The 25,792-nt window shown below is 46.7% G+C and overlaps 1 long non-coding RNA gene across 1 annotated transcript; it reads left to right on the forward strand.

Moving 5' to 3' along the window:
• Positions 1–1,561: 1,561 nt before the first annotated feature.
• Positions 1,562–15,776, forward strand: LOC122927411. The gene is made up of 3 exons (XR_006387783.1): positions 1,562–1,622; positions 6,398–6,509; positions 15,662–15,776. It is a non-coding gene; the product is annotated as an uncharacterized LOC122927411 (long non-coding RNA).
• The last annotated feature ends 10,016 nt before the right edge of the window (positions 15,777–25,792 follow it).

Here is a 25,792-nt window from a genome sequence, read left to right on the forward strand (position 1 = left end):
GAAGTCGGCACCAGGAGAGCGGCCCTCACTCACTGCGCCTGCGCTGAAGACATAGTGAACGACACAGGCGCAGGATTTTGTCAACGCTGCTGCGAACCGTCACATCAATCAAGAGGATCTGGGCGGGCAGAACAGGGGACCTGGGCGGGATAATGGGTGAGTGGACGGAGCCTCTAGGTGCTGATTTTACGCCCACATAGCACCTAGAGGCTCATTAGCATATAATAAAAGTGCATTTTTAGCAAAAACGGCTGCAGGGACTAATGTTAGAAACATACTGTTATGTAGTGCTGACATTAGGCGCATCGCTCATGTCAGTCAGCTACATAACAGTATTTCTGGTGGTAGAAGCCCTTTAATAGCTGTTACATTTACACACTTCAAATGTTTTATATACCTTTTTAGAAGTGTCTATCTAGGACAGGTGTCAGGACTGTCTTGGTCACTGCAGGCAGGGCACAGTGGGCACTGGGCTGGGCACTACTTGGGCAGGCTGCTGGAGCTGGACTGGAGTCTGGAGAAGAAGAATGATTTCAATTCTCCCTCCCTGCCTCTCTCTCTCTGATGTCACTTCCTGTGTGGACCTGACTTCCTTATCAGAGAGAAGGAGGGAGGGACTGGGAGGCAGAGGAGGAGCGAGGGAGACTGAAGCTGCTGAACAGTGAGTGAACACAGCGCTGCCTGGCATCACTGTAGTGTGTAGACTAGAGGAGGGAGGAGGGACTGGGAGGCAGGGGAGGAGCGAGGAGGAGGGAGGAGACCGGAGACTGAACAGTTAGTGAGCCGCTACACTGCCTGGCATCACAGTAGTGTAGACTAGAGGAGGGAGGAGGGAGGAGGGGGAGGGGGAGGCTCGGCAGAGCTGCGCTCAGCTGATCACCCGGCCGCCGCAGTGAGTGACTGAATAATCCTGTGCCCGGGTCTGAGAAAGGCTTGTACCCGGGCACAGGATTACAAACCCGGACTGTCCGGGTCAATCCCGGACGGGTGGCAACCCTACGCACGGCAGTGATCGAAAATACACAGGGCGTACATGTACGCCCTGTGTCCTTAAGTACCAGGACACAAGGGCGTACCTGTACGCTCTATGTCCTTAAGAGGTTAAATTCAGGAGACATTAGGCTTTCTTTATAACTACTGGGGGCTCTAATGGAGGGACTTATAGATCTGCATTATTTCAATTAAGAACACTGTGGGGGTCTTATTACTACTGAGGGGTCAGTAGATAGCTTTATTACCACTGGGGGAACAATATGGGGGCCTTATTTCTACTAGGGGCTCTGTAAGGGCATTATCAATACCGGAGGGCTCTTCAACTAATGAGGGCACTCTTGGGGAGCATTATCACAGTTGGGGGCACTGTAGGGGGCAGTATTACTAATGAGGGCATTCTAGAAAGGATTGGTGGGACTATGAGGAGTACTATTACTATGGGGGCACAAATTTGTTTTTCAGGATAGTATTTGGGGGTACAGAAAAATGAGGAAGCCAAGATGTCTGTGTGTCACACTCTGTAGAGACAAGGCGCGGCTGAGAGAAGTGTCCGGACCGAATGGAGAAAATGATGACAGAGAAGATCTACATCAGAGGAGACATCACCTGGGAGGAACTGGATGCGAGAGGTACGTGCTGCTGTATAGCTGTATAGCTATAGCGGGCTTAGGGGTCGGTTGGTTGACTTAGAGAATTGGGCCATATACATTGGGGCCTGAGCCCCGGATCTTTTGAGACCCTAGCAACACCCCTGATGGGCACGGAAGGTACATAACTTTTACTGCCCACTGGGTGAACCTTCTGACAGCTGTCAAGCATGCAACCCGTGGCACCCGTGTGGATTTGGTGTTCCACGGATTGCATGCAGGCCTTCCTCTTCTTCTCCTACTCCATCCTCCGTCTCCTCCTCGGCTGACTCCTCCTTTCCCACTGCTACCGCCTCTTCCGCTGCATCCCCCAAGCTCCCCAGAACCTATTTGACGTGTCAGGTGGGATGTTTCCATGCTGTGCTGCGTCTGTTGTGCCTGCAAGCCAAGAGCCACACCGGTCCTGCACTCCTTTCAGCTTTGCGGTCACAGGCCAATAGGTGGCTAACCCCACTCAATTTGACAGTTGGCAAAGTGGTGTGCGACAACGGTGCCAATCTGCTGAGCCCGCTGAAACAGGACAAAATGACACACGTGCTGAGCATGGCACACGTCCTGAACTTAGTCGTGCAGCGATTAGTTGCCAAATACCCCGGGTCCAGGACGTCTTGGGGCAGGCCAGGAAAATTTCTGGCCATTTTAGAAGATCTTACATGGCCATGGCTCGTCTTGCTGACATTCAGCGGCGACACCACCTGCCCGTCAGATGTCTGATTTGTGACTGCCCGATGCTTGGAACTCCACCTTGTATATGCTGGATAGGCTTCTCCAGCAGAAACGTGCTGTTAACGACTACCTGCACAAACTCTGTGGCAGGACAGGTTCTGGGGAGCTTGGTTTCTTTTCACCGCGCCAGTGGCTGCTCATGCGCGACGCATGCAGACTTCTGAGGCCATTTGATGAGATCACCAAACTTGTGATGAAGTTGAATAGCAGCTTTACTTTGCATAAATGTTCTCCAAAACGCTTTACAGACTTTGTCTTGGACCTAGCAGGCTTTAGCATGAAACTCTGGCAAGCAAACTCAACTCTGCTACATCTGTTGCTCTCTGGCTCTGCTGTACTGACAGGCTAACTGTATGACTCCGCTTTTGCTGTATGCTGTAACTTCTCTCTGTAGTCTCTTAAATTATACCAGGGAACTTTCTTTCTGGCTCCTGAGGCTCTAAGCTGTGGCCTCCATATCCAGCAGAGCTGAAGGTGCTCTGGCTGGCTTAGCTTTGCTTGGCCTGGGCATGTCCAGCAGCGATGTGCCCAGCACTTGCTTCCTTCCCCTAGCAGGGGGTGAGCTAGACTGCCTTCTAACTTCCTGCAGTTGGGGGGCGGGGGGGAGGCGGGTAGAATGGAATGGAAAGCTCCATTCTCTATAACTAAAGCTCTGCCATATTTGCTGCCACCTGCTGGTGAACCAGGCACATTACATTTGAACATAACAGTTGCAAAATAGGAAATGCACAGTGTTTGGACCTGAAATAAATACACATGTAATGTGACAAAATAATTCTACCGTAACATAATTGTTATCATCATAATTGCATAGTACTAAATAACAATATCATCGCAAAATTGGTGGTTACTGAACGTAAGCAGATATCGCCACCATATTATTACCCATTATTACCACCAACTAGTAAGTGAAAAGTAGCGCCATATAGTGAACAACTAATGCCACTGTAATGTGACAAAATAATTCTGCCGTAACATAATTGTTATCATCATAATAGCATAGTACTAAATAATTATACATGGTGAAATAACATGAACAAAGTATGCTACCATAACACAAATATTACTAAAAAACTGTTACTGAAGAATACCACCATATACTATTACTATAGTAACATGACCAGATATCAACAACATATCATGACCAGTTATTACCACCAAATAATGACTAAAAATACCGCCATACAGTGACCAAATAATAACACTGCAATATGACCAAGTATTATTACCGTTACAGGAGTGAATATTACCACAATATACAGTATTACCAAGAAATAGCTACTAAATAATAATGCCATTGGTGACCAAATTATACTGCTCACATGAACAAATATTATCACCATGCCATAACTCCTGATTACCACCAAATAATGACAGAAAAATACTGCCATATGGTGATGAAATATTGCCACTGTAACGTGACCAAATAATTCCATTGTAACATGACTAAATATTACCGTAACATATGACCACATATTACCAAAAAACACCGTAACATGGTAAAATATTTCCAACAATAGTAACTTGACTAAATATTACCCCCATATCAAGACTCATTATTACCACCAAATAGTGACAAAGCAATATTGTCATATGGTGACCAAATAATTCCACCATAACATGACCAAATATCACCACAATGATATATTATTACCAAATTTTAACTGAATAATACCACCATAAAGTAACCAAATAGTACCACTATAATATGACCAAAATATACAACCATAACATAACCACATATTACCGGAAAATAGTTACATAAAATGCCGCCATAAGGTGAACCTTCAATACCACCATGGCATGAACAGTTATTGCTAGCAAGTTGTGACTGAATAATAGCACCATATAGTGACCAAATATAACCACCATTACATAACCAGATATTACCACCAATTTGTGACTTATTAATATAGCCAAACGGTTACCAGATATTACCACCGTGATATGACAAAACATTACCTCCATAACATGACCAGACAATGACTGAAAAATACTGCTATATGAAGTCTAAACAATGCCAAATGATAACACCGTGCAGTGGCCGATTGATACCCCCACAATACGGCTGAATATTACTACTAAATACAGGCTAATAAAACCGCCATACAGGGATTAAATAAAACCACCGGTTAGCGACTAATTAATACCGCCATATGTTGAGTGGCTGTTTAGTAAGTCCTGATTTTACGCAAGACATATCACAAGTCGCTGCCTCCAGCTTACAGGAATCTCCCCCGCTGAGATAGATGATGGTTGCGAGTTCAGTGCTGCATTACTCACAAGTATAAAGAATTCCTGATGTGTATACCGTACAATCGCCCTCCTGGAGCGTCGTCACTGTGGTCCTTCCTGACTTCCAGAAAAGTTGAACCAAACTTCACTGTGCCCCGTAAGGGGTGGGAGACTGCCCGCTACCAGTCCAGCTTCATGCTACTGGAACACGAATTTACCTCCAGATTCCAGAGGTGTCTGATGGCTCCCCCCAAACGTGTATGGAAGTGACCCCGGTGGCAGTTATGTAATGTCTATTGACAGTTAAAAAAAACAACCTGCATTTTTTGGGATGTCTCCTCCTACTCTCTAACATCACGCTGTCTCGTAGACACAGGGATATATTGCAGCTTCATCCCCCTCCTCCCCTCTAATGTCATGCAGTCTCACAGATACCCCCTCCTACTCTCACAGGGTGATATACTGCAGTTTTTCCCATTCCTACAGCATGCATTCTCATGGGCACAGAGCTAAACTGCAGCTACATCCCCCTCCTCCCCTCTCACAGCATGAAGTCTCACAGATGCATAGACTCATCCTATAGCTACAGAGAGATAAGCGATAGCTAAATCCTATTGTAATGACCCAGAGTGCCATTACCACTTCCGCACCCCGCTGCTGTCTCCTATAGGCTAATTCCATACTACAAGAAAATTTAGACTAACACAATCATGGTCACATGATAGGCTGCTTCCATGTCATCTGTGTATTTATTTCAGGTCCGTCACAACGTACATATCTATTTCTTGTAACCGCTATGTTCAAATGTAATGTACGTGGTTCACCAGAGGTGGCAGCATACATGGCAGTGCTACTTTGCAGAGGATGGAACCTTCTTTCCATTCTAAACTCCCTCCTAAGGAGAGGAGGAGAGGAGCGCTGCTGAGGCTACTTTCACACTTGCGGCAGAGTATTCCGGCAAGCAGTTCCGTCACCGGAACCGCCTGCCAGGTCAGGCGATCTGCATGCAAACGGACCGGATCCGGCATTGCGGTATTTTTAATGCACTAATACATTTCAATGTAAATTAATGCATGCAGATCGCCTGACCTGGCATTCCGGCAACTGATCCAGAGTTTTGGACGGAGATAATACCGCAGCATGCTGCGGTATTTCCTCCGTCCAAAACGCCATTCAGTGACTGAACTGAAGACATCCTGAGCGGATTGCTCTCTATTCAGAATGCATGGGGATGAAACTGATCAGTTATTTTCTGATATTGAGCCCCTAGGACAGAACTCTGTGCCGGAAAAGAAAAATGCTACTGTGAAAGTACCCTTAGTTCAGCTCACCCCTTCCCAAGGGAGGAAGCAGGTCCACGTCCCTGCTGGACGTGTCCTGCCTAAGCCAGCTAGAGCACCTTCAGCTCTGCTGGATATGGAGGCCACAGCTTGGAGCCTCATCAGCCAGGAGGGAGAGTTCCCTGGATTAGGCTAGAGTCAGACTACAGAAAGAGAAGTTTCAGCCTAAAGCAGAAAGCAAAGATTCCATTTAAGCTTGTCAGCACAGCAGAGTCGGAGAGCAACAGATGTAGCAGAGAGGAGTTTGCCTGCCAGCGTTAACGCTAAAGCCTGCTGGAAACAAATAAAAAGTCTGTGAACTGTTGGAGAAATGTTTATTCAAGTAAAGCTGCTGTTGAACTTCACACAAGGTCTGGACTCAGTTTATTACTTTTCTTTTGCACCTAACGGTGATGACGTCACGAACACCAGGGACCCTGCCGCCAAGGTACCTCAACAAAAACCTATTCCACTCAGGGCACCTAAAACACCATCTGGTGGAAGTTTCGGGACAAACCGAGAGTGCCCCGAAGGAACTGGTGCCGTCCTTCCCATCACTGCATGCCGGCCCAGGGAGGCTCCGCTAACCGTGAGTAAATCAACTACTACCCCCATCAGCAGGGGCGTCGTTAGGTCAAAACATTCGGGGCTGGAGCCCCAGATGTTTTGTCCAGTGCCCCGAATGTTTATGCTGGTGGGATTTTTTTAATTTTATTAGGCTATTCCTAGCCGTCTGGGCAATCCCACAGATTATCCCCCCCTCCCCCTTGTACTTGTTTCGCGCTACTTGCAGGCTGCGCGGGCATGAGTTCAGAACTTCAGTCACTTCGGTCCGCAATTCTGTTCTTTGGCGCGAGACCCGCCGCGGGAGGTCACGGGTCTCGCGGGATCACGCGCCGCAGAACAGAATTGCGGACCGAAGTAACTGAAATTCTGAACTCATGCGCGCTCAGCCTGCAAGTAGCGGAACGGGGGGGTTGATGGGTTCCAACTTCTGTAATTAGTTTATAGTTGGGGGGGTTTGCTTAATTTTAAGCCCTTCACTGTAGTTATTAACCCCTTTCAGCAGTCCCCCATTCACTGAAGGGGTTAATAACTACTGTGAAGGCCCCCCACCCCGTGGTGATGAGAGCGTGGATTCATGGGGTGGGGCATGGCTTAATGTGGGCTTGTGCCCCGGATGTCTTCAGACCCTAACTGTGCCTCACGTGTTGCCCCTATGGACCTGGTCGCTGCACTATACCCCCTGTCTTACAACATGCAGTCTCATAACACTGATATATAATGCAGCTACATCCCCCTCCTCCCCTCTCACAGCATGACGTCTCACAGATACAGAGAGATATGCTATAGCTACATCCTATGTCCTCTGTCTTACAACATGCAGTCTCATAACACAGATATATAATGCAGCTGCATCCCCCTCCTCCCCTCTCATAGCATGACGTCTCACAGATACAAGGTATACTAGTAGACACAGATATATAATGCAGCTACATCCCCCTCCTCCCCTCTCATAGCATGCAGTCTCACATACACAAGGTATACTTGTAGACACAGATATATACTACAGCTGCATCCCCCTCCTCCCCTCTCACAGCATGCAGTCTCACATACACAAGGTATACTAGTAGACACAGATATATAATGCAGCTACATCCCCCTCCTCCCCTCTCACAGCATGCAGTCTCACATACACAAGGTATACTAGTAGACACAGATATATACTACAGCTGCATCCCCTTCCCCCCTCTCATAGCATGCAGTCTCACATACACAAGGTATACTTGTAGACACAGATATATACTACAGCTGCATCCCCCCCTCCCCTCTCACAGCATGCAGTCTCACATACACAAGGTATACTTGTAGACACAGATATATACTACAGCTGCATCCCCCTCCTCCCCTCTCACAGCATGCAGTCTCACATACACAAGGTATACTAGTAGACACAGATATATAATGCAGCTACATCCCCCTCCTCCCCTCTCACAGCATGCAGTCTCACATACACAAGGTATACTAGTAGACACAGATATATACTACAGCTGCATCCCCTTCCCCCCTCTCATAGCATGCAGTCTCACATACACAAGGTATACTAGTAGACACAGATATATACTACAGCTGCATCCCCCTCCTCCCCTCTCATAGCATGCAGTCTCACATACACAAGGTATACTAGTAGACACAGATATATACTACAGCTGCATCCCCCTCCTCCCCTCTCACATAGTCTCACATACACAAGGTATACTTGTAGACACAGATATATACTACAGCTGCATCCCCCTCCTCCCCTCTCACAGCATGCAGTCTCACATACACAAGGTATACTAGTAGACACAGATATATAATGCAGCTACATCCCCCTCCTCCCCTCTCACAGCATGCAGTCTCACATACACAAGGTATACTAGTAGACACAGATATATAATGCAGCTACATCCCCCTCCTCCCCTCTCACAGCATGCAGTCTCACATACACAAGGTATACTAGTAGACACAGATATATACTACAGCTGCATCCCCTTTCCCCCCTCTCATAGCATGCAGTCTCACATACACAAGGTATACTAGTAGACACAGATATATACTACAGCTGCATCCCCTTCCCCCCTCTCATAGCATGCAGTCTCACATACACAAGGTATACTAGTAGACACAGATATATACTACAGCTGCATCCCCCTCCTCCCCTCTCACAGCATGCAGTCTCACATACACAAGGTATACTTGTAGACACAGATATATACTACAGCTGCACCCCCCTCCTCCCCTCACAGCATGCAGTCTCACATACACAAGGTATACTAGTAGACACAGATATATACTACAGCTGCATCCCCCCTCCTCCCCTCTCATAGCATGCAGTCTCACATATACAAGGTATACTAGTAGACACAGATATATACTACAGCTGCATCCCCCTCCTCCCCTCTCACATAGTCTCACATACACAAGGTATACTAGTAGACACAGATATATAATGCAGCTACATCCCCCTCCTCCCCTCTCATAGCATGCAGTCTCACATACACAAGGTATACTTGTAGACACAGATATATACTACAGCTGCATCCCCCTCCTCCCCTCTCACATAGTCTCACATACACAAGGTATACTAGTAGACACAGATATATACTACAGCTGCACCCCCCTCCTCCCCTCTCATAGCATGCAGTCTCACATACACAAGGTATACTAGTAGACACAGATATATACTACAGCTGCATCCCCCTCCTCCCCTCTCACAGCATGCAGTCTCACATACACAAGGTATACTAGTAGACACAGATATATACTACAGCTGCATCCCCTTCCCCCCTCTCACAGCATGCAGTCTCACATACACAAGGTATACTAGTAGACACAGATATATACTACAGCTGCATCCCCCTCCTCCCCTCTCATAGCATGCAGTCTCACATACACAAGGTATACTTGTAGATACAGATATATACTACAGCTGCATCCCCCCCTCCTCCCCTCTCATAGCATGCAGTCTCACATACACAAGGTATACTAGTAGACACAGATATATACTACAGCTACATCCCCCTCCTCCCCTCTCACAGCATGCCGTCTCACATACACAAGGTATACTAGTAGACACAGATATATAATGCAGCTACATCCCCCTCCTCCCCTCTCACAGCATGCAGTCTCACATACACAAGGTATACTAGTAGACACAGATATATACTACAGCTGCATCCCCCTCCTCCCCTCTCATAGCATGCAGTCTCACATACACAAGGTATACTAGTAGACACAGATATATACTACAGCTGCACCCCCCTCCTCCCCTCTCACAGGATGCAGTCTCACATACACAAGGTATACTAGTAGACACAGATATATAATGCAGCTGCATCCCCCTCCTCCCCTCTCACAGCATGCAGTCTCACATACACAAGGTATACTAGTAGACACAGATATATAATGCAGCTGCACCCCCCTCCTCCCCTCACAGCATGCAGTCTCACATACACAAGGTATACTAGTAGACACAGATATATACTACAGCTGCATCCCCCTCCTCCCCTGTCACAGCATGCAGTCTCACATACACAAGGTATACTAGTAGACACAGATATATACTACAGCTGCATCCCCCTCCTCCCCTCTCACAGCATGACGCCTTACATACACAAGGTATACTTGTAGACACAGATATATACTACAGCTACATCCCCCTCCTCCCCTCTCATAGCATGCAGTCTCACATACACAAGGTATACTTGTAGACACAGATATATACTACAGCTGCATCCCCCTCCTCCCCTCTCACAGCATGACGTCTTACATACACAAGGTATACTTGTAGACACAGATATATACTACAGCTACATCCCCCTCCTCCCCTCTCACAGCATGCAGTCTCACATACACAAGGTATACTAGTAGACACAGATATATACTACAGCTGCATCCCCCTCCTCCCCTCACAGCATGCAGTCTCACATACACAAGGTATACTAGTAGACACAGATAATACTATAGCTGCATCCCCCTCATCCCCTCTCACAGCATGCAGTCTTACATACACAAGGTATACTAGTAGACACAAATATATACTACAGCTGCATCCCCCTCCTCCCCTCACAGCATGCAGTCTCACATACACAAGGTATACTAGTAGACACAGATATATACTACAGCTGCACCCCCCTCCTCCCCTCTCATAGCATGCAGTCTCACATACACAAGGTATACTAGTAGACACAAATATATACTACAGCTGCATCCCCCTCCTCCCCTCACAGCATGCAGTCTCACATACACAAGGTATACTAGTAGACACAGATATATAATGCAGCTACATGCCCCTCCTCCCCTCTCATAGCATGCAGTCTCACATACACAAGGTATACTAGTAGACACAGATATATAAAGCAGCTACATCCCCCTCCTCCCCTCTCATAGCATGCAGTCTCACATACACAAGGTATACTAGTAGACACAGATATATAATGCAGCTACATCCCCCTCCTCCCCTCTCATAGCATGCAGTCTCACATACACAAGGTATACTTGTAGACACAGATAGATATATACTACAGCTGCATCCCCCTCCTCCCCTCTCACAGCATGCAGTCTCACGTACACAAGGTATACTAGTAGACACAGATATATACTCCAGCTGCATCCCCCTCCTCCCCTCTCACATAGTCTCACCTACACAAGGTATACTAGTAGACACAGATATATAATGCAGCTGCACCCCCCTCCTCCCCTCACAGCATGCAGTCTCACATACACAAGGTATACTAGTAGACACAGATATATACTACAGCTGCACCCCCCTCCTCCCCTCTCACAGCATGCAGTCTCACATACACAAGGTATACTAGTAGACACAGATATATACTACAGCTGCATCCCCCTCCTCCCCTCTCACAGCATGCAGTCTCACATACACAAGGTATACTAGTAGACACAGATAGATATATACTACAGCTGCACCCCCCTCCTCCCCTCTCACAGCATGCAGTCTCACATACACAAGGTATACTTGTAGACACAGATATATACTACAGCTGCATCCCCCTCCTCCCCTCTCACAGCATGCAGTCTCACATACACAAGGTATACTTGTAGACACAGATATATACTACAGCTACATCCCCCTCCTCCCCTCTCACAGCATGCAGTCTCACGTACACAAGGTATACTAGTAGACACAGATATATAATGCAGCTGCATCCCCCTCCTCCCCTCTCACAGCATGCAGTCTCACATACACAAGGTATACTAGTAGACACAGATATATACTACAGCTGCATCCCCCTCCTCCCCTCTCACAGCATGCAGTCTCACATACACAAGGTATACTAGTAGACACAGATATATACTACAGCTGCATCCCCCTCCTCCCCTCTCACAGCATGCCGTCTCACATACACAAGGTATACTTGTAGACACAGATATATACTACAGCTGCATCCCCTCCTCCCCTCTCACAGCATGCAGTCTCACATACACAAGGTATACTAGTAGACACAGATATATAATGCAGCTGCACCCCCCTCCTCCCCTCACAGCATGCAGTCTCACATACACAAGGTATACTAGTAGACACAGATTTATACTACAGCTGCACCCCCCTCCTCCCCTCTCACAGCATGCAGTCTCACATACACAAGGTATACTAGTAGACACAGATATATACTACAGCTGCATCCCCCTCCTCCCCTCTCACAGCATGCAGTCTCACGTACACAAGGTATACTAGTAGACACAGATATATAATGCAGCTGCATCCCCCTCCTCCCCTCTCACAGCATGCAGTCTCACTTACACAAGGTATACTAGTAGACACAGATATATACTACAGCTGCATCCCCCTCCTCCCCTCTCACAGCATGCAGTCTCACATACACAAGGTATACTAGTAGACACAGATATATACTACAGCTGCATCCCCCTCCTCCCCTCTCACAGCATGCCGTCTCACATACACAAGGTATACTTGTAGACACAGATATATACTACAGCTGCATCCCCTCCTCCCCTCTCACAGCATGCAGTCTCACATACACAAGGTATACTAGTAGACACAGATATATAATGCAGCTGCATCCCCCTCCTCCGCTCTCACAGCATGCAGTCTCACATACACAAGGTATACTAGTAGACACAGATATATACTACAGCTGCATCCCCCTCCTCCCCTCTCACATAGTCTCACATACACAAGGTATACTTGTAGACACAGATATGTAATGCAGCTACATCCCCCTCCTCCCCTCTCATAGCATGCAGTCTCACATACACAAGGTATACTAGTAGACACAGATATATACTACAGCTGCATCCCCCTCCTCCCCTCTCACATAGTCTCACATACACAAGGTATACTTGTAGACACAGATATATACTACAGCTGCATCCCCCTCCTCCCCTCTCACAGCATGCAGTCTCACATACACAAGGTATACTGGTAGACACAGATATATACTACAGCTGCATCCCCCTCCTCCCCTCTCACAGCATGCAGTCTCACATACACAAGGTATACTAGTAGACACAGATATATACTACAGCTGCATCCCCCTCCTCCCCTCTCACAGCATGCCGTCTCACATACACAAGGTATACTTGTAGACACAGATATATACTACAGCTGCATCCCCTTCCTCCCCTCTCACAGCATGCCGTCTCACATACACAAGGTATACTAGTAGACACAGATATATACTACAGCTGCATCCCCTCCTCCCCTCTCACAGCATGCAGTCTTACATACTCTTGGTATACTTGTAGACACAGATATATACTACAGCTGCATCCCCCTCCTCCCCTCTCACAGCATGCAGTCTCACATACACAAGGTATACTAGTAGACACAGATATATACTACAGCTACATCCCCCTCCTCCCCTCTCACAGCATGCAGTCTCACGTACACAAGGTATACTAGTAGACACAGATATATAATGCAGCTGCATCCCCCTCCTCCCCTCTCACAGCATGCAGTCTCACATACACAAGGTATACTAGTAGACACAGATATATACTACAGCTGCATCCCCCTCCTCCCCTCTCACAGCATGCAGTCTCACATACACAAGGTATACTAGTAGACACAGATATATACTACAGCTGCATCCCCCTCCTCCCCTCTCACAGCATGCCGTCTCACATACACAAGGTATACTTGTAGACACAGATATATACTACAGCTGCATCCCCTCCTCCCCTCTCACAGCATGCAGTCTCACATACACAAGGTATACTAGTAGACACAGATATATAATGCAGCTGCACCCCCCTCCTCCCCTCACAGCATGCAGTCTCACATACACAAGGTATACTAGTAGACACAGATTTATACTACAGCTGCACCCCCCTCCTCCCCTCTCACAGCATGCAGTCTCACATACACAAGGTATACTAGTAGACACAGATATATACTACAGCTGCATCCCCCTCCTCCCCTCTCACAGCATGCAGTCTCACGTACACAAGGTATACTAGTAGACACAGATATATAATGCAGCTGCATCCCCCTCCTCCCCTCTCACAGCATGCAGTCTCACATACACAAGGTATACTAGTAGACACAGATATATACTACAGCTGCATCCCCCTCCTCCCCTCTCACAGCATGCAGTCTCACATACACAAGGTATACTAATAGACACAGATATATACTACAGCTGCATCCCCCTCCTCCCCTCTCACAGCATGCCGTCTCACATACACAAGGTATACTTGTAGACACAGATATATACTACAGCTGAATCCCCTCCTCCCCTCTCACAGCATGCAGTCTCACATACACAAGGTATACTAGTAGACACAGATATATAATGCAGCTGCATCCCCCTCCTCCGCTCTCACAGCATGCAGTCTCACATACACAAGGTATACTAGTAGACACAGATATATACTACAGCTGCATCCCCCTCCTCCCCTCTCACATAGTCTCACATACACAAGGTATACTTGTAGACACAGATATGTAATGCAGCTACATCCCCCTCCTCCCCTCTCAAAGCATGCAGTCTCACATACACAAGGTATACTAGTAGACACAGATATATACTACAGCTGCATCCCCCTCCTCCCCTCTCACATAGTCTCACATACACAAGGTATACTTGTAGACACAGATATATACTACAGCTGCATCCCCCTCCTCCCCTCTCACAGCATGCAGTCTCACATACACAAGGTATACTAGTAGACACAGATATATAATGCAGCTACATCCCCCTCCTCCCCTCTCACAGCATGCAGTCTCACATACACAAGGTATACTAGTAGACACAGATATATAATGCAGCTGCATCCCCCTCCTCCCCTCTCACAGCATGCAGTCTCACGTACACAAGGTATACTAGTAGACACAGATATATAATGCAGCTGCATCCCCCTCCTCCCCTCTCACAGCATGCAGTCTCACATACACAAGGTATACTAGTAGACACAGATATATAATGCAGCTGCATCCCCCTCCTCCCCTCTCACAGCATGCAGTCTCACGTACACAAGGTATACTAGTAGACACAGATATATAATGCAGCTGCATCCCCCTCCTCCCCTCTCACAGCATGCAGTCTCACATACACAAGGTATACTAGTAGACACAGATATATAATGCAGCTGCATCCCCCTCCTCCCCTCTCACAGCATGCAGTCTCACATACACAAGGTATACTAGTAGACACAGATAGATATATACTACAGCTGCATCCCCCTCCTCCCCTCACAGCATGCAGTCTCACATACACAAGGTATACTAGTAGACACAGATATATAATGCAGCTGCATCCCCCTCCTCCCCTCTCACAGCATGCAGTCTCACGTACACAAGGTATACTAGTAGACACAGATATATAATGCAGCTACATCCCCCTCCTCCCCTCTCACAGCATGCAGTCTCACCTACACAAGGTATACTAGTAGACACAGATAGATATATACTACAGCTGCATCCCCCTCCTCCCCTCTCACAGCATGCAGTCTCACATACACAAGGTATACTAGTAGACACAGATATACTACAGCTGCATCCCCCTCCTCCCCTCTCACAGCATGCCGTCTCACATACACAAGGTATACTTGTAGACACAGATATATACTACAGCTGCATCCCCCTCCTCCCCTCTCACATAGTCTCACCTACACGAGATATACTGGTATTCACAGAGAGATACTGCACCCCCCCCCCCCCCCCCCCGATCTTCCTCCTCCTAATCTTCTATGTAATATTCTATTTTTACACAGGAGGTTCCTGAACATTTACAGAAAAGATATTAAAGGCTTTTGGAAGGTGAGGACCCTCTGACACAGGTACGCTAAGTGTCTGCCTCCTAGTGGCTCGACTACCCGATGCCCCAACGTCACCCTGAAAAAACATCTTTCATTTCATATAAAAGGGTTTATAAAAATAAAAATAAAATTCTCCAGTCTCAAATCAAGTTTGATTTCCAATATCTCTGCTTGCTATCTCTGAATATGCCCTCCTGACCTAACTCTGTACAGTTTGCTACAATGTATCAGTACAGGCAATACAGTTACATAAATCATCCCGTAAAATGGGCTAGCCTAAAAGCTGGACACTGATACATTGTAACAAACTGCAGCTGCAAAGCCTCTGAATGCTCACAATGCTTCCCTTTACTGACAGCAAGCAGAGGTTTTATAAAACAGTGGAAAAACGGCAGAATCTTCCATAGAAGCACCGTTCTACTCCCCTCCATCCATGTGGCAGATGTGTAGTTAATGGGGTGGAGGATGGGGGTAATACTCGCTGGATGAGGCAGTGCTGAGAATGCTACCGGCGTAGTCTCTGCAATGTTCCATTCCCTGATCTCTGTGTGAGATTTCATGTGACTCTCATCATCCGCTTCCTATGATGGGGGGGGGGGGGGGAAATTCCATGCAGTTCTGAGCACAGCGAGGACCCCGAGGGGAAAAGAACTGTCCCATGGTGGGTCGTAACCATCAGGAGGAAACTGCACCTTTCATCTCAGTCGGGGGGGAGGATATCTGCATAGTTATGGCTGTTCTCCTGCCAACTCAGGCCATAGCTGATATCAAGGTGATGTAGCAGAGCTGACAGTGCTAATCCACATAGAATGTTTAGCAACTTTGCTTTACTTGTACTAAATCGGAATGAAATATACTCCAATCACTGCTAAAGCTGCACTGTGAATTCAGGTGATTAGGTCCTTTTCCTGTACAGGACCGAGTGCGCTCTGCTGTGCCGCACTGTGAGAGAAGTAGTGAGGTTATAGCAGCACTCACACATGCTGACACATACTCCAGTCACAGCCAAAGCTGCATTGAGAATTCTGCTGTTTGTTACAGTGTATCAGCTCATCATCTATTTCTCTGTTACTGACACCCCCTATAAAGAGTGCACAGGTTGTAATTGGAGAGATGTTCCCAGCAAGGTGCCAGGAGGTGCCCCCCACCTGCTCAGGACTGTTCTCTCAATCGAGGCATTGTACTTACCAGGAGGTTGTCAGGAGGCTCAAGGACTGGAAGAACTGCAATAATGGATGTTGGGTGTCTTGTACTGTGTGCACGGGTCCATGTATTGACAGGACACAGAATAGCTTAGATACATCAACTCACAGTATCACACATGATAGGCTTAGAAACACGGGGCAGTATTGCAGTACGCAGACCTGCAGGGTATTGCGATGTGAGGTCACGGTTAATGGGCAAGCAAGGGTTACTCACAGTTTTGTAGGAAAACCCTGGGCAGGCGTACAGCAGTGATGGAGAGGCTGGCGCAGGAGACCTCTGGGGCACTCTCTATATGTAGGGACCAGGCCTGATGGTGGATGAGGTGCCCTGGATGTTGCAGGTGTTTAATGTGCCTGGGGCAAGGTCCCTTTAAGAAACGTGACGCCAGTGCCTGTGACGGTGGCACACCGATTTCTAGCAGTAAAAAGTGAGGAACACAAGTTGTGGTGAATCAAACTTTTCTTTACTAGCAACAGTTAGACTTTGTACAGTTAGTTGTCAATAGCAGGTTCACTAGCAGGCTTTCACATCAATGGCAGGTATACAGTTCCTTGCAGGATATTCAGAGGGTAACAACAACAGAAATAGTGTACACTGTTCCTCAGAACTCCTGTCTGGTCTCATCCCAAGGCCCGGATGCCCTAATACTGGCTTTATCCTTGGTAGATCCTCCTCCCGTATTTATCCTTGCTTTAAATTAATAATCCTACTGCCCTTCCGCTTACTTGACTAGCTGGAACACTGGCTCTGCTCTGCTGGTGGGAACTGCAGGTTTCTCCCAGGAGGCACACTCTTCTCTTGGGGTGACTCTTCTGAGCTAACTGAGGCTCAGGAAACTTCAGGCAGGCTATGCTCCTTCACTAGCCTCCTGGTGGCAACTAGAAGCCTGGGCTGTCTAGCTGCATGTCAGGAGGTGGCCCTCAGCTTCTGTCTGGCTGGTGCCCTCTCACTTCTGTCTCCACAGACTGACTCCTCCCTGTCTGGGCCTGGACATTTATACTAGGGGTTCCCTATCTCCCTCTAGTGTCTAGGATGAATAACTGCACCCTAATAGGCCTGCTGCACACATCACAGGGGAGAATACACATAAATACATATTAAAATGCATTAAAATGGACTGAGAAATACACTGCCAATGTCCCTTAGGGGTAGGAGGACAACGTGGCCCAATTGACCCTTGTGTAGTGCCCACATTTACCTAGTGGGACACTACATACCCCGTTGCTATGACGTTGCCCGTCCTCGGCACAACATAAAGGGGCCCTGCCTAGCTGGAGACTGCACCTGAAAGACAAAAATAATGCAAATCAGGAACACACATCTACATTTGCAAATCCACATATATATATCAGGCAGCTCCGCTGGCTTAGGAACAAGTCCGGTGAAAAGGGGCGTCGTTCTCTTCTCTCAGGATAGTATAAGGGAACAGGGGGCCCTGACCTGGTGCAGCGTGTCAAGGATACCAGGATAGTCCATAATAAAAATACAGTAGTCCCATAATAAAACAGCATCTCAGAGGCCCACTGGAATTAGAGTCATCTCTGGGCACATCACTTTAAGTTCAAGGTTGCACATAAAAAGTCACAGCACACAAAAGTCCACATAATTTAGAATGGCATATAAAATAAGTGCTGTACTGTGCCTTAATCAACCTGAAAAAGGGGTTAAAAGTGCAAATCAAAAATAGGCACAACTTGGCTTAAGTTCTTTGAAGCAGGCAGGAGGTCCTGTAAACAACATGGCAGCAGAGCAAGTATTATTCTCAGTGGCCTTGCAACTGCCACTGGGCCTTGGGGAACTGGCAGCAGCTCAATGGTGCCAAAACAAAGGACTCCTGTCCTGGAAGGGTTAAATCCACAGCAATTAGGGTCCCTCAGCGAAACAGATCATCATAATGGCCTTGCAGGCCTACTCACAGGTGTGTATCAGTTCCACTTAGAGCATCAGTGGCACATCCTGGCTCTGCCTGTAAATTGGGCCTGAATCGAGGATCCACATATGGCTGGGCCCACAAAATTGTGTTTGGCGGCAGTTGCAACATGAAGGGTCCCCTTATAGGTATGGGCCCCATAGGCCTAGGGGTGTATGCCGCGGAAGGCCTTAATGCAATAAAAGGATCGCCGTCTCTGGGTGCGACCACAGCAGAAGGCTCCATGAGCTCAGGGGTTACTGACGGTACGTGGCGGCTCCTGGCATAGGTGAGTTTTCTTGGGGCCGCAATAGCAGCTGCAGCTACAATAGATGGCCGGCCGGCAGGGATGGGCACCCTTACCTCTGGCTCAGAGACATCTGAGTCCTTAGTTGCACTCTTTTTCAGTGGCGGAGACGGTGTCCTGGAGGTGGCAAGCTGGCGCAGGCCTCGCAATCGAAGTTCAAGTCGGATGATCTGGTCGTCCAAGCTTTCAGACGCTGCGTCGCTGCTGGGATCCTCTGTCATCACCACAGGTGCAGGTAAGTGATCCGGCTTGTCTTGCGCGGCCGCTGCAGGTTCGGGCGCCGCATCCGCACTCCTTCCTTTGCGAATATTGTCCAGGGCTGCATGGAACTTTTCCAGGTTCTCGAATTCCCTGATAGTCTTCTCTATTAAGATAGGTTTAGAAACACTGGGCAGTATCACACATGATAGGCTTAGAAACACTGGGCAGTATCACACATGATAGGCTTAGAAACACCGGGCAGTATCACACATGACAGGCTTAGAAACACCGGGCAGTATCACACATGATAGGCTTAGAAACACCGGGCAGTATCACACATGATAGGCTTAGAAACACCGGGCAGTATCACACATGATAGGCTTAGAAACACGAGATAGTATCACACATGATAGGCTTAGAAACACTGGGCAGTATCACACATGATAGGCTTAGAAACACAGGACAGTATCACATATGATAGGCTTAGAAACGCCGGGCAGTATCACACATGATAGGCTTAGAAACACTGGACAGTATCACACATGATAGGCTTAGAAACACTGGACAGTATCACACATGATAGGCTTAGAAACACCGGGCAGTATCACACATGATAGGCTTAGAAACGCCGGGCAGTATCACACATGATAGCTTTAGAAACACCGGACAGTATCACACATGATAGGCTTAGAAACACTGGACAGTATCACACATGATAGGCTTAGAAACACTGGACAGTATCACACATGATAGGCTTAGAAACACTGGACAGTATCACACATGATAGGCTTAGAAACACCGGGCAGTATCACACATGATAGGCTTAGAAACACGGGGCAGTATCACACATGGTAGGCTTAGAAATACCAGGCAGTATCACACATGATAGGCTTAGAAACATCGGACAGTATCATACATGATAGGCTTAGAAACACCGGATAGTATCACACATGATAGGCTTAGAAACACCGGGCAGTATCACACATGATAGGCTTAGAAACACCGGGCAGTATCACACATGATAGGCTTAGAAACACGAGATAGTATCACACATGATAGGCTTAGAACCATGGGGCAGTATCACACATGATAGGCTTAGAAACACCAGGCAGTATCACACATGATAGGCTTAGAAACACAGGACAGTATCACACATGATAGGCTTAGAACCACGAGACAGTATCACACATGATAGGCTTAGAAACACCGGGCAATGTCACACATGAAAGGCTTAGAAACACCGGGCAATATCACACATGATAGGCTTAGAAACATCGGGCAGTATCACACATGATAGGCTTAGAAACACCGGGCAGTATCACACATGATAGGCTTAGAACCACCGGACAGTATCACACATGATAGGCTTAGAAACACGAGATAGTATCACACATGATAGGCTTAGAACCATGGGGCAGTATCACACATGATAGGCTTAGAAACACCGGGCAGTATCACACATGATAGGCTTAGAACCACCGGACAGTATCACACATGATAGGCTTAGAAACACGAGATAGTATCACACATGATAGGCTTAGAACCCCAAGACAGTATCACACATGATAAGGGATGGGCTTAGATACACGGCCTGGAGATTATTTATAGTGAGGACCTCCATAAGTCATACATTTTGCCCACACTACCACAGCCACTGGCAGAAGACCCTCCGCTGTTCATGGATTTGTGGGTGAATAAGGAAACCACATGCCCACTCGCCAACTGGTTGGAGGTATGCCTGCTGTCCATGTGCACCGGCCACTTCCCACACATTACTAGGCGCCTGATGAGATGTTTCCACTGGCAGCGGGTCAGGACGGCTCACAGCTCCGGCTAATAAACATGTGATGGACTTCTAGAGGTGGGACGCCAAGGAAGGCCAGGTTTTACAGAGGCTGAACTGCATCCGGACCTTACAAACTGGAGAGAAGACTGGAGAGAAGACTCTGATGCCACAAGTGCTGGTGGGAGTCACCATTTCTCTACATGGAGGTCGTGCCCCGGGGGGGGGGGGGGGGTGCATAGACCGTTTTCCGGAACGGCGTCGGGCTCTTCAGCCACATGCTCCTTACAATTTTGCTTTGGCTGTGGATACTTTACTGGAACCCCCTCACATTGCCCAGAAGAAGACTCAGAGGCTGGTCTGAAGATTATGGTCATCTTCCTCAAACATCTACTAAACTACCCCTCTTATCAACAGACCCCCCTAATCTCTGACTGACACTACGTGTGGAGGGGGTAACATACCATTGTGCACCTGATTTTATTTTTGCGCTATTTCTGACCACCACCTGACCTGTAAGGCTGTGTGATGGCCAGAACTACTGCAGTCTATGGAGCTTTTCACATGGCCGGACAGAGACCATTGAAAACAATAGGCCGTTTAGACCTGTCTAATGGCCGTAAAAAATGGGTACACTAGGAAAAAAATGGGAAGGGAAAAAGAAATACCTCTCCCCAGGCACATGTGGGAACACTTGTTCTTGCTCTGCTCTGGAGGCAGCCGGACCTGACGCTCCTAGCATTGTGCCTCCAGCGCAGAACCAGTATTCCCATGCATGCCTGTGGTGAGCTTTTTTTTCTTTTTCTTTTATTTGTTTGTACTACCGGGGTGGAGGGTATTAATTATAATGATTCCACTTCGGGGCCATTATATGTCCTGAGGGCACTACAATGCAGCATTATTTATACTGGAAGCAATATGGGGACCATTATATGTGTTGGGCACTACAGAGGGGCATTATTTATATTGGGGGCACTACAAGGGGCATTATTTATACTGGGGTCATGACAGAGGGGCATTATTTATATTGGGGGCACTATAAGAGCCATTATATTTTCCGGGGGCACAACAGAGGGGCATTATTTATACTGATGGCACTATGAGGGGCATAATATATACTGGGGGTCCGACAGAGTGGCATTATTTATACTGGGGACTCTATGAGGGGCATTATATATACTGGGGGCACAACAGAGGGGCATTATTTATACTGGGGGCACTATGAAGGGCATTATTTATACTGGAGACTCTATGAGAGGCTTTATATATATACTGGGGGAACGACAGAGGGGCATTATTTATACTGGGGGAACGACAGAGGGGCATTATATATACTGGGGGAACGACAGAGGGGCATTATTTATACTGGGGGAACGACAGAGGGGCATTATTTATACTGGGGGAACGACAGAGGGGCATTATTTATACTTGGGGAAAGACAGAGGGGCATTATATATACTGGGGGAATGACAGGGGAATTATTTATACTGGGGACTCTATGAGGGGCTTTACATATACTGGGGGAACGACAGAGGGGCATTATTTATACTGGGGGCACTATGAGGGGCATTATATATACTGGAGGAATGACAAGGGGCATTATTTATACTGGGGACTCGATGAGGGGCATTATATATACTGGGGGAACGACACAGGGACATTATTTATATTATGGACACTATGAGGGGCATTATATTTACTGAGAACTCTATATATACTGGGGGCACTGCAGGAGATAGGGTTAAAAAAAAGCCAATGTTATTCATCTGTTTCTAATGGCCGTTAAAAACAGATGAAAAATGGACATTAAAACGGAGAGACGGCCAGGAAATGGACGCACACGTGGCTGCAAAATGTGAATGTACACTGACTGTTGGATAACCTCTGAAAACCAAGGACAGCAGAAAATTGTAAACTTTATTTTTTGTTATACTTTCTGGGATTTTTACTTATGACTTATAGTGATATATTTTAAAATTTTGGGGCAGGACTGCAGTATTCTGCTTTTACTGGTCTCACCCATGTGTTTTACAACCCTCAGTGCTTTAGGAAGATCTCCGACTTCAGTAATAGGGTCTGGTAGATTGCTAAGTGACTCCCGCCATCTACTGGAGGCTATTGCGAAGTGACAGTGAACTTGGTCATGGACAAAGACTTCTGGCCAACCAACAAGATTTAGCATTGTAGGTTCCATCTACATTGACGTCTGGTGACACCTCCACTGGAAAATGTCTAAGGCAGAAAAAAAAAAACACTGTTAAATCTACACGGTCAAAACGCTTTAAATAAATGTAAAAACTCACCTCACAAGTGTGTGTGTTAACTCTGCTACATCCGTACTCAAGGCTCCTTACAACAAGATCTAGAGCCACGTCTCTCTCCAGAACAATTCCAGGACTGAGATGTTACATCCACAAAGCTCCTTCCCTTCTGAGCTCTGCCGTGTGTCCATACAGACGTTTATTACCACATATGGGGTGTTTCTATAAACTGCAGAATCAGAGCTTGTTTTGCTGTTAACACAAAAACAGAGAAAGCAGCGGCACAGCTGCTGGGCTAATAAATCGCCAACTCAATACCTCAAAAACAACCCCCGCACCTCCACGTCGTCAGAAACAGTATAGCGGTGCTCAAGCCCTCTTAGAAATTGCAATGTCCGCTAATAAAGAAAATAAATAGGGCAGCACTCACCACTGTTATGTAGTAAAAACAGTCCTTTAATCTTGAAAGACAATTGTACACAATGTTTAAGGATGTTCCTTAGAGAATGGAGCAAGTTAGCCAGGGTGAGATCCCAGTGCATCCTGACCCCTTACGGTTTAATATCTCCGAGAAAATGGATGAGAAAGAATTGCTGTGTTTAGAATTTTTGACAGATAAGCCTTTCACCTCAGAGTCCCAGGGAGAACAGGATATTGAAGAGTTCTGTGGTGGCATCAGTTCCACCATAACGGTTGGCAGTAATGTTGACTCCTTTTACCATCATGTCCTGAAGGACATAAAGGATTTGGTCCCATAAGGACATGGTGGTGAAGCCTGATGATAAAGGGGGGAACGTGGTTCTGATGATCAGAGATTATTACATTATGGAGACTCATAGACAACTCAAGGATGTAAAGACCTATGAGATGATACTGGAGGACCCTTTACGGGTATAGAACAACAGCTTAGAAGTCTAGTACAAAAGTATGTTATGAAGGATTTCATTTCTAGCAAAAGTGCTGAGAAACTCATACCACTTTTTCCCACTAAACCTTGTTGGTATTTTTTGCCTAAGGGCCGCAAGTCACTGAGCCAACCACCCGGCCGCCCAATTGTGGCGGGTATTGGCTCAGTGACTGAACCACTTTCTAAGTATATTGATTGGCTATTGAGGCCTCTTTTGGCGAGTGCCTCTGCGTATCTATGGGTCACCAAACGATTTTCTCCTGTCATTGGGTGATTTTCATTGGCAGAAGGGCTTTCGTTTGGTTTCCTTAGACGCTGAGAGCCTGTACACCCGTATCCCACATGGGGCAGGTGTTGCAGCTGTTCTCGACATCTTTGAGAACATAGGTAAAAGTAGGAATGAAAAGATGAATCCAGCATCGAAGTTGAAAATAATGTGGGTTCCTTTATTCAATGTAGTACAGATCCATACAGTGACAGCATCACCTCAGTGTTCCAAGTGATCGTCTACGCGTTTCGAACAACATGAAGATGACATTTTACATGGTTTACTGCAGGATGGCTATAGAGTGGCAGCTAGACGGTCTCCCACGCTGGCTTCTTCACTATCCCATTCACTTTTCACTTCCATTCCAAAGAGAACCCAGGCAAGCACCTGGCTCAAATATACTGCGTTCACACGGTGCGTCATCCCTGCAAAACTTGCGGTTATGTCCTGCCCACCAAAATGTTCCAGGATTCAGAACACATTTCAACTTTCCCCATTAGGTCTTATATAACTTGTAACACCACTGGGGTTATTTATGTTATCAGATGTACACAATGTGACCTCCTTTATGGTGGAAGCACTATAAGAAGGTTGAAAAATAGAATCTTGGAACTATGTCACCAACTCTTCATATGTCAACATTTCGAATGCAGCTAGGCATTTTGTTTCGATGCATGATAGGAGCTTACGAACTTTTTCCGCCTTTGGAATTGGGAGAGTTTTGCCTTCTATTCGAGGGGGCAATTTCCAAAGGCAATTATTACAAAGGGAAGCCTTTTGGATTCTTCGATTAAAAACTAGGCATCCGAATGGCTTGAACTTGAAAAAAGAACTTATGTACTTGTATTAGGATCGAGTCCATTCCTGGTGTGCTTACACATCTACTCGCTTATTTCATTCAGAGGAGCAATTATGAGGATATATTTGCCATGTTTGATTTGCATTTTCTGTTCTGTTTTTACCATTGGAAACCACTGTTCAGACCATGCGGTTTTTCAGGAATTTATTGAATAAAGGAACCCACATTATTTTCAACTTCGATGCTGGATTAATCTTTTCATTCCTACAAGTTTACGGTCTTACCAAGGTTTCCGTGCATCAGGGAAGTCGATTCAAGGGATAGAGGCAGCAGGTGAGCTGGATATTGTCCACAACTTGAACTTAGGTAAGAGCACTTTGCTTTGTGATTTTGTAAAAGAGGCACTTTTGTTTATCTTAACCAACAACGTTTTTAAGTTTGGGAA

Source organism: Bufo gargarizans, chromosome 2 (assembly GCF_014858855.1).
Source record: "Bufo gargarizans isolate SCDJY-AF-19 chromosome 2, ASM1485885v1, whole genome shotgun sequence".
NCBI classification, from domain to species: domain Eukaryota; kingdom Metazoa; phylum Chordata; class Amphibia; order Anura; family Bufonidae; genus Bufo; species Bufo gargarizans.